At 47.4% G+C, this 16,827-nt stretch overlaps 1 protein-coding gene across 9 annotated transcripts in view; it reads right to left on the bottom strand.

Moving 5' to 3' along the window:
* Positions 1–16,827, bottom strand: part of FRMD4A (FERM domain containing 4A) — an 897,536-nt gene that overhangs the window by 487,533 nt on the left and 393,176 nt on the right. The gene's annotated exons all lie outside the window — the stretch shown is intronic.

Genomic DNA, 16,827 nt, shown 5'->3' with positions numbered 1-16,827 from the left:
ACAATTATGTTGCTTTGAGCACAGTTTGCAGTACCCGGCCTAAGATCGCAAAAATGTTTGAGTTCACAAAGTCTCCAATAGAACACATGACGAGTAAGAATACGAACTGGAACTCTCTGCCGCCGGCCATCAGAAATGAACAGTCTTACACAACCTTCAAAAACAGGTAAAAACCTGGCTGTTAACAGGTATGACTAGAAGACTGTTCTCCCTTCCAACTAGACGCTGCAATGCCCCTGAGTCTGGCCGTTACATACATGTCATAAATAAATAATGTGGGTGCGACGGGACAGGTAGATAGTGGGGTGCACGTAGGATTCACTGGCGACTTGGGTCACTTCTAGAAAAGCCATCTCTGGCTGGGAACAGCGCTTGCAGGGGGAGAAGCCAATATCATTCAATGGAGGGGCTGGCCAAGTGCAGAACGTGTGCACACAGGGCGCCTGCTCTCAAAGCCTATTTGATTCTGACAAACTACTCCGATCTCTAATGGAGCTCTCTGAGCAGGTTACAATTATCACACATTTCTTCCTGCTATTAGTAGGTCCTGCCGGAAACAGAGACACAGCAGGAGGGAGGTAGGCCACGCTGCGCACTGTCATCTTGCCATCTTGGTGGCAGTCAGCTGCTCACCACAGGAAGATCGCGGGATGCAGCCATGGTAATCTGCCCCTCTATGAGGCACGGCTCCTGTGTGTCCATTACCTGCCTAGCCTTCAAGTAGCCAATTTCTCTGTTCCGCCTTATTTTATTTTGGAGTGCTAATTGAATTCGTTTAAATTTACTAATTTCGATAGGGCACCATTCATTTCGATAGGGCACCCATTCATTTCGATAGGACACCCATTCATTTCATTGCAGAATATTCACTGCGCATATTTTCAGTGCAGAATTTTCATTGCGTTAAACTTCACAGACCATATACAAAGAGTGGGATTAGGGGATTGGGGGAGATCATAATTTGGGGAAAGTAGCTATTGATTTGAAAGTGGTTGGGATGGGGATACGGGTAAATGAGAGGGTGCTCCAAGATGTCTCCCCCCGCCCCCTGCACATTTGCAGGCAAGAGGAGTTAAAAAACAGGGTGAAAATTGGCAATAGAAACAGTGAACCTTCAAATCTACCCTCTTTAACCTATTAAATCGCTTTAACCAAGAAGAAGCAGTGTTCTAGAACTCTTTCCGGCAATGTGTCACCTGACTCTTTCCTTGCTGTGTATGACAGACCTCACTGAGATTTGTCTCTCATCTTCTCTCCTCTCTTGCTGTTTTTACATGTTTCCATGGTGTGAAGATTGTTAATGACAGTACAACACCTCTATCCCAACTAAAGGGTAAGGTGCAGCAAGAGCCGCCTAATGAGAGCCGCTGCAGATCCTTATCACCATGGCGACCATGCAGTGAAGCCCAGGCATGCCTGGGACCAGGTTGGATGCCGCTGGGAGATGGACTTGACCACCAATCCAGGTCCATGAACAGCAGAGAAGCTTTTCTGTTATGTTGCTTGATATTTGTATAGCGCCTCCTGTCATTTCCTATGGGCTTCGAAGTGCTGCAGGTGGAATCACCCCGTCGGTAGACTGTAGTCTGAACAGACACGGGAAGGAGCAGCCCTTTGCCTGCAAGTAGTAAATTGTATTTATTAAAGCAACTGTTCAATAATTAGCAAAGGCGTGTAGGGAAGTGACGCTGCAGAAGCCGGAGTGTGACGAGTGTAGCGGTGGAGTGTGGATAGCCATGTCAGACTATGCCACAGGATAGGAGTGCTGAGAAAATCTCCAACCCCTACGCGTGCTCCTAACTGCCCCGTGGCTGATCCCAAAGTTAGTGTTTTCCATTTCCAGCACTGATTAAGCATGTGGCCAGTAAGTGAAACACTCTCCTCCAGTTCTCAAAAAGAGGCTTGGCAAGCACCTTCATGCCAGGCAACAGGTATTGCCCCTACCTAGGTGTAGGCAGTTCTTACATAACCCTGAAACGTGTGTGGTTAATGCCCAGTCATAGATGATAATTAGGCAATAGTTAAAAGGCAGGAGCAGTCCCCAGAAAGCGCCATGGCCACCGTTCTAAATGCCCAGTGGAAAATGTTGCTCGTCCTTGATAGTGCCCAGCAACAGGTTTGGCCAGTCACAATCTACCCAGTAACAAGTGTGACCTTTCCCACAGCCCAATGCCAGAAAATAAGCATTGTTTACTTTACAGATCCAGCAACAAACATGGCTGCCCCCAGTAAACCCAATTGCAGAAGCACCCGCAGCCCGCACTGTGCCGCCAGGCTGCCGCCATTACCAGCGTTTAACAGAGGAAAAGGCACTCACTTGAGCGAGCGATTTTCTCATAGTCTGACTTTAGCACAAGTCACAACGCTGCTTACAGGGCACTCTCTATGATCGTAGGTCAGGCAGGTCAGGCAACTAGGCCAACACGTCTGACACCTTCTCTTCTTTGTCCTTATTTAATTTTTCAGTATTCACTAAAGAAACTTGTATTTAACTGTAAAACTGAGAACCCATAGTATATCGCAATAATCGGCTAATTTATTGCAGAGCTCCCTAGGAAAAAAATCTACTGGGGGGGACACTCTCTCCTCCCCCACCTTGATGCACGGGAGCGGAGGAGGATTCTTAGTGGTGTGGGAGGGACTGAGGGTGCCAAATAATGTGGGTGCCCTAAATATAGGATACTAGCTGCTTTGCATAAAAACAAAGTGCACTCTGGGAAAATAAGAATGACCACCAGTTTATCAAGCATGTCTGTGATAGTAATTCCAATGTGCATTCCTTCCGAGCATGCAATGCACACTGACCTCGGGTGTACACGGAAGGGCGCTCCAGCAAGACAGTTGTTGCCAGAGCGCAGCTGTGTCTTGTTCCGGCACAATTCCTTCCCAGGGCTGCGTGCTAATTTTACCACTATTTGGTACTCCATGTATCTGTCTCAGGATGAAAGGCTGAGCTGCCCCTGCTGGGCTTCAAAGCAGGGACTGCAAGGACTGCAGGTTGTGCACAGAGCACTCAGTGTTAAGTGAGTGCTTAACTCGGTGAACCATAACTTTCTACTGATCTTTTGTTTTACTACTATCCACCCCCTGAGCTTAATTGCTCCCAGAACATGCATGTAGATCAAACAGATGAGCTCCTAAAACGGCAGCTCGCGTCCGTGATTACTGAACGTCATTGAGAGGCTCATACCAATGGATGAGTATATGTAAAACACCCCTGCTTTTGGATTCATGTGAAATGTTTCTTCCCCATGGCTTCTGCTCTGATTCTGTGATAGAACACTGCAAAAAAGATAATGTGGGGTGGGGGGGTGCTGCATGGTGTGCCCATTGCAATGCATAGCTCTGTTTTGCATCGATCAATCTTATGTTATGTTATTTTGCATTTGTATAGCTCCTTATGTACCATTGGTATGATCTGAACGCGCTGGTAGGTTGAACGCCCTCGGGAACCAATGCTATGCTCAGGGCCATCTTAAGCACTTTTGGGGCCCTGGGCACGGACATCTTTGGGGGCCTCCCTCCACCAAACCAAAGAAATTAAGTGATCAAGAATATCTGCCCCGACCCCCCCCCCCCCCGGCAATCACACCCCATAGGTGGATATGCTGCCTCACAGCATTAAAAATAAGGATGTTTACTCTCTTTAAGTCCCCTTCCCCTCTTCATTCTTGCCCTAATCAGAATGATCAACAAGTACCATTTGAAAGCCAACATTATCAGTCTACGAAGAGGTTATTTCTGTTCTAGCATAGATTCAGGAGACTTTTTATCAATAGAATCCAGGAAGGTATGCAGCCTGTAGTATTAATGCAGGACTGTATGTGAAAGGTACACGTAACCCAGAATAGACAGAGAACTCACATTTGCTGCCTCACAGAAGAAAACATGCTCAAGCATGGATAGAGGAGATCAATTGGTAGGAAGCAGAAAGCTACACATACCATAGCACGGATAGTGGATGCAGATTAGAAGCTATCAGGAAGGTGTCGGTATTCAAACAGACTGAGATTATAAGTGGGACATGGTTTTCAAATAGTGTTGCCATTAGAGATCAAAGGAACACGTTCCTGTAGTGTGCAATATATCAATGCTCACTATTATAGTGAAAGAAACACTATAGCCAGTGAAACCCTGAGTGGGGCTGTTTTGAAGATCATACCCTGAGAAGGAAATCGCTCTGAAGGGCAATTTTGAAAGGTTTAGGGACCGGCAATTTCAAGAGGCTAGGCAATACATGATTAAATTAGATGCCCAACATTACACACACTGGTTAAGGGGTGAATCTGGGATTTCTGCCAACTCTGCAATTTCAGCATTTGAACACTTTCATTACCAGTTCTTACCATGAACTAAAATCATTTTATTTTATAAAACTGACTTGGAAAGTACACCAATCATATGGCCAAACATGACCATTTTTTAAAACAAAATATTATAGAAGGTTGTAACACAGAATATTTCTAGCTTCATTCTCTCCATCATCAAGAGAAGTATATAAGTACCAGCATACTAATGGGTGTGATTTAACAGATTTGATCTAAGTTTGTCTTTTGTATTTTACAGTTTTACATTATTCCAAAACACTGGCTTGTGAAATTGCCATTGATAAACGTGCAGAAAAATCTTTGACTTTTACAAAAATGCAAAGCGTTTTTTGTGTCAAACTAGCAGACTTTAAAATGTGCTTGCCCGAGTCCTGCACCATCCGGTCCTTTCCCTTCTGTCTACCACCCCTTTCACTCAAATGGCCGACATAAGAAGAAAGATCAAGTAATGGGCTAAATGATGCCACCATCATGCGAGGAGTCAAACCTCACAGAAGACAGTACAGTAATGTATGAGATATTAGATGATTTGACCAGGATCACTGTATTGTCTACTGGCAAAGCCAGGATACAAGCATGAACGCTTTGGTTCCAAATTTGGATACTTATTCATCTCTTGGACTAACAGTTTATGCTCATAGTTGGAGGTGATTGCCTAGGTTTTACAGCACTCCGTCTGAATAAACCAATGTCTAGACCTTCACCATAAGGATGACATGTTCGTTTTTATAGCAACCCCTATCTGGTGCAGGTACATTGCTGATAATAGCACCTGTTGTGCTGCAAGACCAACTACATACACAGGCAGGTTTATACACTTCAGACATAGGAAAGGCTCAGCCAGCCTTACAGGAATGTGCTATTCTAATCTTGCATAGGAACAAATATCTCTGCAATGAGTGCTTAAAACACTGAGCTAACATCTGAACCATTTGTGGCAATCAGTTTACCAATATGCATTTCAAATTTGGCTATTGCACATGATAAACATAATTCCCACAGAAAGGAAAGAATGCTACAGGAGGTGTGCCGCAAAGCACACACAAACTATATATACCACAGTGAACACAGAAAGCATTACATGATGAATTGATGGAGGCAGAACGTACTTGCCAAAACAGACAGGCAATAGGTTTAGAGCCTCAGCACCATACAATAACATGTCCGGACGTGTGCTATTTAGGTCTGGTGAACTAAGAAATCTTGCTTCTTTAGACCAGGCAGCCTTGGGGGGCCCCCTCCAAGGTGGGGGCCCTGGGCAAGTGCATCTTTTGACCTCCCATAAAAACGTCTCTGGCTATGCTAGTGTGAGGCCCTTCTACTACTGAACATCTTTTTGAATTGAATATTAAAGACTATTGAATATCCCAAACTCAAAAGGCTCTATTTACGAATCAAAATAAACTGGTGGCTTGAAGGCCGGCCACATGTTTCATGAGAGTCCTTTCACACTGCAGCAGTCCGCTGTCATGCGAATGTGCTTCCATGTAGTCCAGGCCGCATGCATGAACCCAGTGCCCACCAAACCCATGTGGCTCTCTGGCAGCTTTAGTCATGCCAGGCTGTGCCTCTGATCCCCTTCACTCTGACGGCCATTGGCTGCCATCGTGGGATCGATGAAAGTGGGCACCCGCGTCACCACTGGGCAAAAATTGATAATTCTTAGAAATGGGCAGTATGCCTGTATAAAGCTCTTCTATATAAAAAGTCAATCGTTTTGGCTTTTGAATAAGAATAGTTTATGCATTTGCCATTTTGGCCTCCAGGGCCAGTCTTTCGAGAGCTAAATCCACTCCAGGATTTCAAGATAGCCACACAATAAATTTTAATGAAGTGACTCTAGGTACAGGCTATTGGTAATCAGCGCTTATCGTAAAAAGCTGGTGTGGTGCGGACCCTTCAGAATCAGACCTGTGCAGCCGAGGAGGAGGGGGTCTTCCCAACAAGAGTGTAATTACATTGGCACTAATGACAATTAGAAGGACTGTGCCTCAAAGGCTTAGAGTAGGGATCTGCAACCAGGTGTCCTCCAGATGTTTTGAACTACGGCTCCCATGATCCCCCACCCATTGACTGTAGTGGGTGGGGCTCATGCAAGTTGTAACAGGGAGGGAACATCGGAATGAAAAAGATACAACAATGAAAGATAAAGGCGACCTACCAAGCCAGCATTCAGGTTGTCAACAAAAGACCCAGCTACAACATTACACACTGGTATTGTGCAGCTGGGGTGGGAAGTGAAAAGGGCCTTCACGCTGAGTGAGTGTCTTGTGAAGCTCACATTCCACGCAAAGCGTGCCGTGTGTCTCTTTTTGCAGTGCAGCAGGTTCATGCCGTGGGATACCCAATTCACTCTGGTCTGCAAACCCACTCAACAAAAACGGAGGCCTGTACCTTCCAATGCCTCGCCTGCCAAAAAAGCTGTCTGTGCCAAGAAGCCCTTGACGTTACGACCTTTGCATGTTACAAATTCTGCATTAAAAAATTAACAACTACTTTAGAGTATTTTTAAAAGGGAAATACGATAACATTCTTTTTTTAGGACTCTCTAGCAAAGAAAATACAGGAGTTGAGTTCCCGGTCATTCTGCATTCCCTCGAAGCTCCTGCTTATCACATTAATCGCCCAGTTTCTCTGAACACGTTGAGCTGCCGCCAGAAAACAATCTGCAGAATGTCTGGCCAACTTCCCACTGATTTCTTCTCTTCAGTCTGCAGTGGGTTCAAAGGTTACTCTCTGCTTAATTGTATGCTTCCTGTCTGTGCACATTAGAGACTATTCGCAAGGAAGCAGGGCGTCTGATTCACGAGTTTCTGGAGCAAGAAGTCCAAGTCACCTCAGTTCTGGGGTGAAAGCTCCCTGCCGGCTGCATAGGGCGGCGCTAGAGTAAAACGCTACAGGTTTGGCCTTGAAAATAAACCTCGTCGAGGCATTAGGGCCCGCATCAGGGGGCCTTATTGTTTGAGGTCATATATCACACATTAGAGCCTGATAGTAAGGGCTCTAATGCTAGCGCTTGTGGAGGGGAATACAATGGCAGCCTCATCTCTAGTTTGTCCACATCTCCTTGCACATAACGCACCATAAAAGCAAGCGTAGAATGCATCCTTTTTATCAGCGGTTAGAGCCTGCGTTCCCAGCTTGCTGATTGGCTAGAGAGCTGAACAAAAGTAGAGCATTGAATGCGGGCTACTATTGGTAGTTAGAGTCTGAATTCTACTTTTTCTGGGGTTCCATGAGTTAACCCATGATCTACTGTAGATTGCAATAGATGTTTCACGCCCACAGCCTGTGGGGGTGGGGGGGGGGGCAGTAAGTCACTACTCTTCGGTTGGCATGTCGAGGGTGCGTCGGGCTCTGAAATGGTCACAGGCTCTGCTACTGCGTCGCTCACCGCTCACCGAAGAAAAGTGGTCTACCTTCCCAAAATTGTGATTTGTGATTTTTTTCACGCCCAACTACCCGGGGTTAAGGCACGTTAGGCCAGTAATATTCATCAAACTGATCAGTAATACGTCCTCAAACTGGAACAAATTGCGCCACAAACTAAGCCGTCTGTTGGACCAGCCATTTTCTTGTAGCTCTATATGCCGGTCGATCCCGGTGTGCCCAACAAGAACAAAACAATGATGAGCTGTAATGAGCTAAGGAAGCTTAATTGGAAATGTCAATTTGTTTTTGGCTGGTGATTTGCAGTTTTTTTGCGTTGAGGTTAGTTATTTTTGGTCTTACGTGGTGCGTTAAGTTTGATAAGAAATCGAGGAGGTGCTCTAATGCATCATGATGCAGCACGTTGAGCCATGGCTCAAGGGCAATATTTGGAGACTGCCAGGACTGAGCCCGGGCTAGACCTGGCCCACTTAAAGCCCTGGGTGCATTTCTTGCGTATATTTTACACCGGAATGTGTGGTGTCCTTGTGCTTGGGGTTGGCAATTTGTGGCCTGCTGGAAGCAGCGAGTATGACTTGAGTTGCTGTTCATCTTTAAATTGGGGGAGGCATGACCAGAAGTGTCCCAACCTTCTCTCGATGTAGTTAGCCTATAGTGCAGGATGCCGTTCACAGCCCTATGCCGGCTCACGTCTCAGGACTTGTAATCTTCTGTGTATCAGGCAATCTGTGTTAGAGACGGAACTCAGGTCCAATGTAGTTATGTTATGTCACTGAGCTTTTATGCCTGTGCCAGTCCCCACCAGAGTGGATTTAAGGCGTGGAGGCATGTCTGCAGAAACGGTGTATTGTGTCTTCCCCAGGGTAAACCAGACCTAGTCCTAAGAAAGAAGGGGATAGAGGAGGAAAGGCAGAAAACAGACAACTGGCAGAAAGATGACATAAGACACTGGGAGCGGGGGAGAAGGGATATGGTTATGGAAGCCTGAGTGCATGGTTAGTCATGTATGTGGATCATGTGAAACACTGATCAGAAGAGAGTAAATGAAGCGCCGCTCAGATGGTTTGAGCATTTTTGGTGAATTGCGTTTTTCCAATATCTTGCCTGAAGAACACGATAGTCAAGTTCATGGTTGTGTGGCCAGAAGGCTACATTGACCCCACTCCAAGATAGCATGGAATCAAGCACGCCGACATGGCCAGAAGGCAACATTGACCCCGCTCCAAGATGGCATGGACACTAGCACGCCGACATGGCCAGAAGGTGACATTGACCCCACTCCAAGATAGCATGGACTCTAGCACGCCGACGTGGTCAGAAGGCGACATTGACCCCACTCCAAGATAGCATGGAATCAAGCACGCCGACATGGCCAGAAGGCGACATTGACCCCACTCCAAGATAGCATGGACTCTAGCACGCCGACATGTCCAGAAGGCGACATTGACCCCGCTCCAAGATGGCATGGACACTAGCACGCCGACATGGCCAGAAGGTGACATTGACCCCACACCAAGATAGCATGGACTCTGGCACGCCGACGTGGTCAGAAGGCGACATTGATCCCACTCAAGATAGCATGAACACTTGGACGCCGACATGTCCAGAAGGCAACATTTACCCCACTCCAAGATAGCATGGACTCTAGCACGATGACGTGGCCAGAAGGCGGCATTGACCCCACTCCAAGATAGCATGGACTCTAGCACGCCGACGTGGTCAGAAGGCGACATTGACCCCACTCCAAGATAGCATGGAATCAAGCACGCCGACATGGCCAGAAGGCGACATTGACCCCACTCCAAGATAGCATGGACTCTAGCACGCCGACATGTCCAGAAGGCGACATTGACCCCGCTCCAAGATGGCATGGACACTAGCACGCCGACATGGCCAGAAGGTGACATTGACCCCACACCAAGATAGCATGGACTCTGGCACGCCGACGTGGTCAGAAGGCGACATTGATCCCACTCAAGATAGCATGAACACTTGGACGCCGACATGTCCAGAAGGCAACATTTACCCCACTCCAAGATAGCATGGACTCTAGCACGATGACGTGGCCAGAAGGCGGCATTGACCCCACTCCAAGATAGCATGGACTCTAGCACGATGACGTGGCCAGAAGGCAGCATTGACCCCACTCCAAGATAGCATGGACTCTAGCACGCCGACGTGGCCATAAGGCAACATTGACCCCACTCCAAGATAGCATGGACTCTAGCACGCCGACGTGGCTAGAAGGCGACATTGACCCCACTCTAAGATAGCATGGAATCAAGCACGCCGACATGACCAGAAGGCAACATTGACCCTGCTCCAAGATAGCATGGACTTTAGTACGCCGACGTGGCCAGAAGGTGACATTGACCTCGCTCCAAGATGGCATGGACACTAGCACACCGACATGGCCAGAAGGTGACATTGACCCCACTCCAAGATAGCATGGACTCTAGCACGCCGACGTGGTCAGAAGGCGACATTGACCCCACTCCAAGATAGCATGGACTCTAGCATGCCGACATGGCCAGAAGGCGACATTGACCCCACTCCAAGATAGCATGGACTCTAGCATGCCGACATGTCCAGAAGGCGACATTGACCCCGCTCCAAGATGGCATGGACACTAGCACGCCGACATGGCCAGAAGGTGACATTGACCCCACACCAAGATAGCATGGACTCTGGCACGCCGACGTGGTCAGAAGGCGACATTGACCCCACTCCAAGATAGCATGGACTCTAGCACGCCGGCATGGCCAGAAGTCGACATTGACCCCACTCAAGATAGCATGGACACTTGGACGCCGACATGTCCAGAAGGCGACATTGACCCCACTCCAAGATAGCATGGACTCTAGCACGATGACGTGGCCAGAAGGCGGCATTGACCCCACTCCAAGATAGCATGGACTCTAGCACGATGACGTGGCCAGAAGGCGGTATTGACCCCACTCCAAGATAGCATGGACTCTAGCACGCCGACGTGGCCATAAGGCAACATTGACCCCACTCCAAGATAGCATGGACTCTAGCACGCCGACGTGGCCAGATGGCGACATTGACCCCACTCCAAGATAGCATGGACTCTAGCACGTCGACGTGGCCAGAAGACGACATTGACCCCACTCCAAGATAGCACGGACTCTAGCACGATCACATGGCCAGAAGGCGACATTGACCCCACTCCAAGATAACATGGACTCTAGCACGCCGACATGGCCAGAAGGCGACATTGACCCCACTCAAGATAGCATGGACTCTAGCACGCTGACATGTCCAGAAGGCGACATTGACCCCACTCCAAGATAGCATGGACTCTAGCACGATGACGTGGCCAGATGGCGACATTGACCCCACTCCAAAATAGCATGGACTCTAGCACGCCGACGTGGCCAGAAGACGACATTGACCCCACTCCAAGATAGCATGGACTCTAGCACGCCGATGTGGCCATAAGGCAACATTGACCCCACTCCAAGATAGCATGGACTCTAGCACGCCGATGTGGCCATAAGGCAACATTGACCCCACTCCAAGATAGCATGGACTCTAGCACGCTGACGTGGCCAGATGGCGACATTGACCCCACTCCAAGATAGCATGGACTCTAGCACGATGACGTGGCCAGAAGGCGGTATTGACCCCACTCCAAGATAGCATGGACTCTAGCACGCCGACGTGGCCATAAGGCAACATTGACCCCACTCCAAGATAGCATGGACTCTAGCACGCCGACGTGGCCAGATGGCGACATTGACCCCACTCCAAGATAGCATGGACTCTAGCACGTCGACGTGGCCAGAAGACGACATTGACCCCACTCCAAGATAGCACGGACTCTAGCACGATCACATGGCCAGAAGGCGACATTGACCCCACTCCAAGATAACATGGACTCTAGCACGCCGACATGGCCAGAAGGCGACATTGACCCCACTCAAGATAGCATGGACTCTAGCACGCTGACATGTCCAGAAGGCGACATTGACCCCACTCCAAGATAGCATGGACTCTAGCACGATGACGTGGCCAGATGGCGACATTGACCCCACTCCAAAATAGCATGGACTCTAGCACGCCGACATGGCCAGAAGACGACATTGACCCCCCTCCAAGATAGCATGGACTCTAGCACGCCGATGTGGCCATAAGGCAACATTGACCCCACTCCAAGATAGCATGGACTCTAGCACGCCGATGTGGCCATAAGGCAACATTGACCCCACTCCAAGATAGCATGGACTCTAGCACGCTGACGTGGCCAGATGGCGACATTGACCCCACTCCAAGATAGCATGGACTCTAGCACACCGAGGAGGCCAGAAGGCGACATTGACCCTAGCACGCTGAAATAAAAATAAAGTATAAAAATGTTTCTGAGCTGCAAGGTTTCTGTGTCTGTTTGCATAGAAGATTGGTGACCATTTTAGGTGGAGGTGTTTGCAGGTCATGATTTTGACAAAATAGCACGCTGAATATTTGTATGCACGCGGCCCACTGCTGCGTGATAATTTGCACTGTATCCATTAGTCAATGACCCCCCAATTCAATTAGTGAGGTTAAAGCCATATGCGTGGACTTGTTGGCCAGACTAGTACAATTGGCGAAGAACCTTTGGTTCTGCACCGGTCCTTATCGGCCTCAAATGCATACACAAAGGCTTCTTGGTTGTCTACAGTGTTGCCATAGCTACCGCTGATGCACTCCAGATCAATAACCTAAATATGAACTAGTGGGCGGGCAACAATGCTCCCGGTGAAGCTTGGCCCACACGGCCGGGTTGGTACTATCACGCGGCCGCCATGATTTTTGTGTTGAGAGCTCACTTCCAAAATGCCATTTAGATCACACTAGGAGCCAGCGGTCAGCGCTGCCCACTCACGTGAAGTGCTATTTAATGACTGCCTGCCCCCGCCCTGGGATTTTCATGAAATGAAATTAGCGGTAATGATGTACAAGCCAGTTTAGCTGCTTTAAAGGGAACCTGGCCTATGGCTGTGCTTCCACTGCATTGAAAATCTATGAATAACTATAACCCTCCTTTAATGAATTGTTTTTGTAATGCTGTGCACATTAATATGTCTCCGCGCGGTGGGGAGTCGCCATGCTTCACCGCGCATGGGCTGACAAGACAAGGAGGCTGTAATCTAGCCAAGGAAAAAGCGACTGGTTGATTTGGGTGGCTGTTCGTCTTCCATGCTCCAAAATACATTGATGGGGGGCTAAGGAGGAGGTCTCCTCTCATGCTCAGCCACCGCAAACAATAAAGGGTATCAGGTGATAAAATCGCGGCAAAAATGCTGTGGTTTAACCCTGTAAAGGTGTACCCCAATATACCATTTAAGGGGTCCGGGGGTTGCAGGGGTCTCCCTCGCTCCCCTTAAATGGTATAATGGGTCCCCTTAAATGGTATAATGGGTCCGGGGGTTGCAGGGGTGTGCCGCGCATCCTTTACATGATTGTGGCGGCAAAACCACAGCATTTTTGCCACGATATTTTGTATTCACTGCCATTTTTGCCACGATTTTAAGACATGGAACCGATTAAAGTAGGATATTCCACAGCGGGACAGAGAACACGCGGGAAGGGAAGGACTAACAACATCATTCGGAAAAGAGACATATCTTGAAAGAATTGAATTAGGAGCAGTGGGGTTTGAATCGTGTGTGTGTGATTGAAAGGGAATGCCATGGTTCCGATTGTGGTTCACTGCTTGGGTGTTGCTCGGTCTGGAAACGTTCCGGGGCTACGCTAATGTCGGGACTGTCGGGACTCGGGGCTAGCTAGCCTTTTGGTTGTTGCCCCAGAGTTTCTATCTGGGTCTACAAACAAAAGAACTGGGGCAATAGCCCCCCAGCCCCTCCGGGCAACACCTCTGTGCTTGTTTCACACTTCTGTGTCCTAAAATGGCCAGCATTGGCAGACTGCTTGACACGGATGTTTGCTGGGTGTGCATTGAGTCTGTGTGCATGAGACTATCTATTTCCTGAACCAGTAAGACACCTGATGGACAATGTGAGACAACTGAATACAAGTGAGTGATCCACTGGTAGACAACATGAAGGCCCCATGGGGTCTGACAGTTCACTTTCAATAAAGTTGCTAAATAACTAACAAGCAACATCATCAAATGTTTGCATATGGTGGGTGTGTTACACTTTCAGTGTGCCCATTGTTTCATATACCATTCACCATTCGTTTTCCCACTAGGCCACGGTCACACAATCCGGTTGGCTGCCTTTTCAGAGGCAAGGGTGGAGTACAAGCAGAGGATAACCCACCAATGGGACTGCAGCCGAGGTTCACCAAACTTTAAATTGCAGCGCCTCACCCAGCCTGCGCTCTGTCTCGGGCATGCACCAATGTTGGTTTTTTGAGGGTACCAAGACCACAAGGATCAAAAATAACACCCAGGTGATCAAATTGATTAACAGTCCACAGCTGTCTTTCTTCCATGTCTATTATATGTTTGAGCCTTGCCCACTACTATAAGATTGGTCTCCCAGCCATATACATTTAATTTGTTTTTTATAGAGTTTGGTTTCTAAGCGCGGATCAGGGATTCAAACCTCTGTTGCCCTGTGATTTTGCTTCCAAGACCAGCGCGTTACCCCTGTGCTATCCTCCCTTCACATGCAGCGACTAAAAGGCAACAGTACTCCCAAAGGGCTTGCATCGAGCTCGGATCAGTACGTTCCACTAACAATGCCATAATAGGGAAAGGTAGGCAATAATGGCGTACCACGTATGCAGGTGTGTACAAACATCTGCCAATATTTTGTTTGCTCGGCCCCCGCTCTAAGTACCAAACTTATCAACGCAATAAAACCATTCCTAACTAAAGATAACTGCCTCTCAATCGCCAGAGCTACCATAGGAGCCAAACTAGATTACTGTAATGCGCTCCTAGCTGGCACAACTAAATAAAAACTATCTACACTCCAAACTACTCAAAACAACGCTCTTAGGGCAGCCATCAGCATACCGAAAAGAGACCACATCACTCAAGCGAGGAAGACAGCACCTTCATACCTATCTGACACATTATGTAGATCTCAATCCACCAGACCGACCAGATTACAATACTCCAATCAACTAACGATAGCTTGCATCAACAGGACAAAGGCAGGAGGTATAGGCTTCCCTTTCCTCGCCCCAAAGCTCTGGAACTCACTCCCCACCGACCTAAGAGCTGAAACATCTCTATTTTCCTTCCGTAGAAAACTCACAACTGCCATCTTCAACTAATCTGTTCTCCCAATCACCTGTTCCACAGTGCATGTATGTAACAAATGTAGAACATCGACCAATGTAACACCTACGGACCTGAACTGTATGTAACTAAGTACAAACAACCCTGTAACAACCACCATGATGGATCAGTTGAAACGTATGTAACTCAGTATAAGCATCAGCGTAACAAGCGCCACGATGCCTTCGGTCTGCTGTGCGCTCAACAAATACGAATAAATAAATAAATAAATAAATAAATAAATAAATAAATAAATAAATAAATATCCATACCATTAACGGAACACCTATAGTTCACAACCTATACAAATGCAGTAACAGAGGGCAGGGGGTGGGAGGGCAGTGGACCTGATGACTAATGAAAGCAGTAGAAAATTAAAAAAACAGAAGCGGGAGAGAGTGCAGCAATGAATGGCCCACCAGAATCTCTGAAACAAGTTGACCAAGCGCCCTGCTGTCATTTTCAACACGATTTCCAACTCTGCATGTTATGTGAACGTACAATTATATATTTAAGGAAGTGGGACTTCCCAACAACAAAAACATGAGACGCAAGAGTGAAAGCCTAAGGTGTGAAACAGAATCTCTTTTTACGCAGTGCGTTGGGGGGGGGACTCTTGTCTTCTTTATAAATTAATTGGAGATAAACCTTTAACTTGCATGTCTGCTAGATGTACTTACAGCAAGTACGGATGCACATAATAACTTATGATGTGACCCCCACGCGTACTCCATTAATACCAGGATTACTTGCCACTACTGTTAACCCCTTAAGTGCCAATGGCGAGGTATCTCGTCCTTGGGATTACCTCCTTGTTGCCAAGGACGAGATATCTCATCCTTGGCACTTAAGGGGTTAATGAAACAGAAAACGTTTGAAGCAATTGAATGGTGAAATACCAAAATCACAAAAACGAATAGTTCCCACTGTCCAGTGGTAAAAATGTGTTGAGTATAATCGGGACCATCAGGGCGAGAGGTATGCTTTTATATCCAGAAGGGGGGAGCAGCGTAAAAGTTTAGAAAATAGGAAAAGTACTGTGTTTAATGCTACTCAATATTGTTTTTCATAATATGGGTCGCAAGCAGTGATCGAATTGAGCGGGAATGGTCTGGAACGGTGTTCCTCTACTTTTCTTTTTTCTGTTTACCATTCCTCTACTTTTTACAGACAGATTCACCATTCTACATAGAGGATTTGTCCATTCATGTCCCTGTGCAATTGTAATAGGAGCATTAGTTACTAGTCTCTTAGGGCTCGATTCATGGAATTCTTTGCACTGTTCACAGTGGCTTTGGGCTGCTTAAAAGTGAATTTGCACTGCCAACACAAACCATGATTCGTGGAACTGTGCAAAGTGTATTTTTGCAGTGCACAGTCATTCTTGCAGTACAAAATGAACTTTGCACTGCAAAAATACACTTTGCACAGTTCCATCAATCAGGGTTTGTGTCTGCAGTGCAAAGCCACTTTTCAGCTGTGCAAAGTCACTTTGAACCGTGCATAAATGCCCTTAAACTATTGCAATGTGCCGGCAGCAACACCTTGTCAAATGTTGCACTATGCTTCCATGTCTCGGGAGGATAGCTCAGTGTCAACGCGCTCGCCTTGGAAACAAGACGACATCTTGGGAGGATAGCTCAGTGTCAACGCGCTCGCCTTGGAAACAAGACGACATGGAGCACCACAGGTTCGATCCCCGGTTCCGGTATCTTAGAAACATCTGGGTATTAAGCGTGTTATAAATAACCTATCATATCATATCACCTACACCTCCCCAGCCGAGACCACAGTTCCAGTCCTTTTTCGGTACACTTCTACCTCTTTTCACAATCACCCTGTCTCCGGTGA

This window comes from Ambystoma mexicanum, chromosome 12, assembly GCF_040938575.1.
Source record: "Ambystoma mexicanum isolate Mex_15411 chromosome 12, UKY_AmexF1_1, whole genome shotgun sequence".
In the NCBI taxonomy this organism is placed as follows: Eukaryota; Metazoa; Chordata; class Amphibia; order Caudata; family Ambystomatidae; genus Ambystoma; species Ambystoma mexicanum.
The sequence above is the reverse complement of the archived record's forward strand: the minus strand, read 5'-3'. Positions and strand labels throughout refer to the sequence as shown.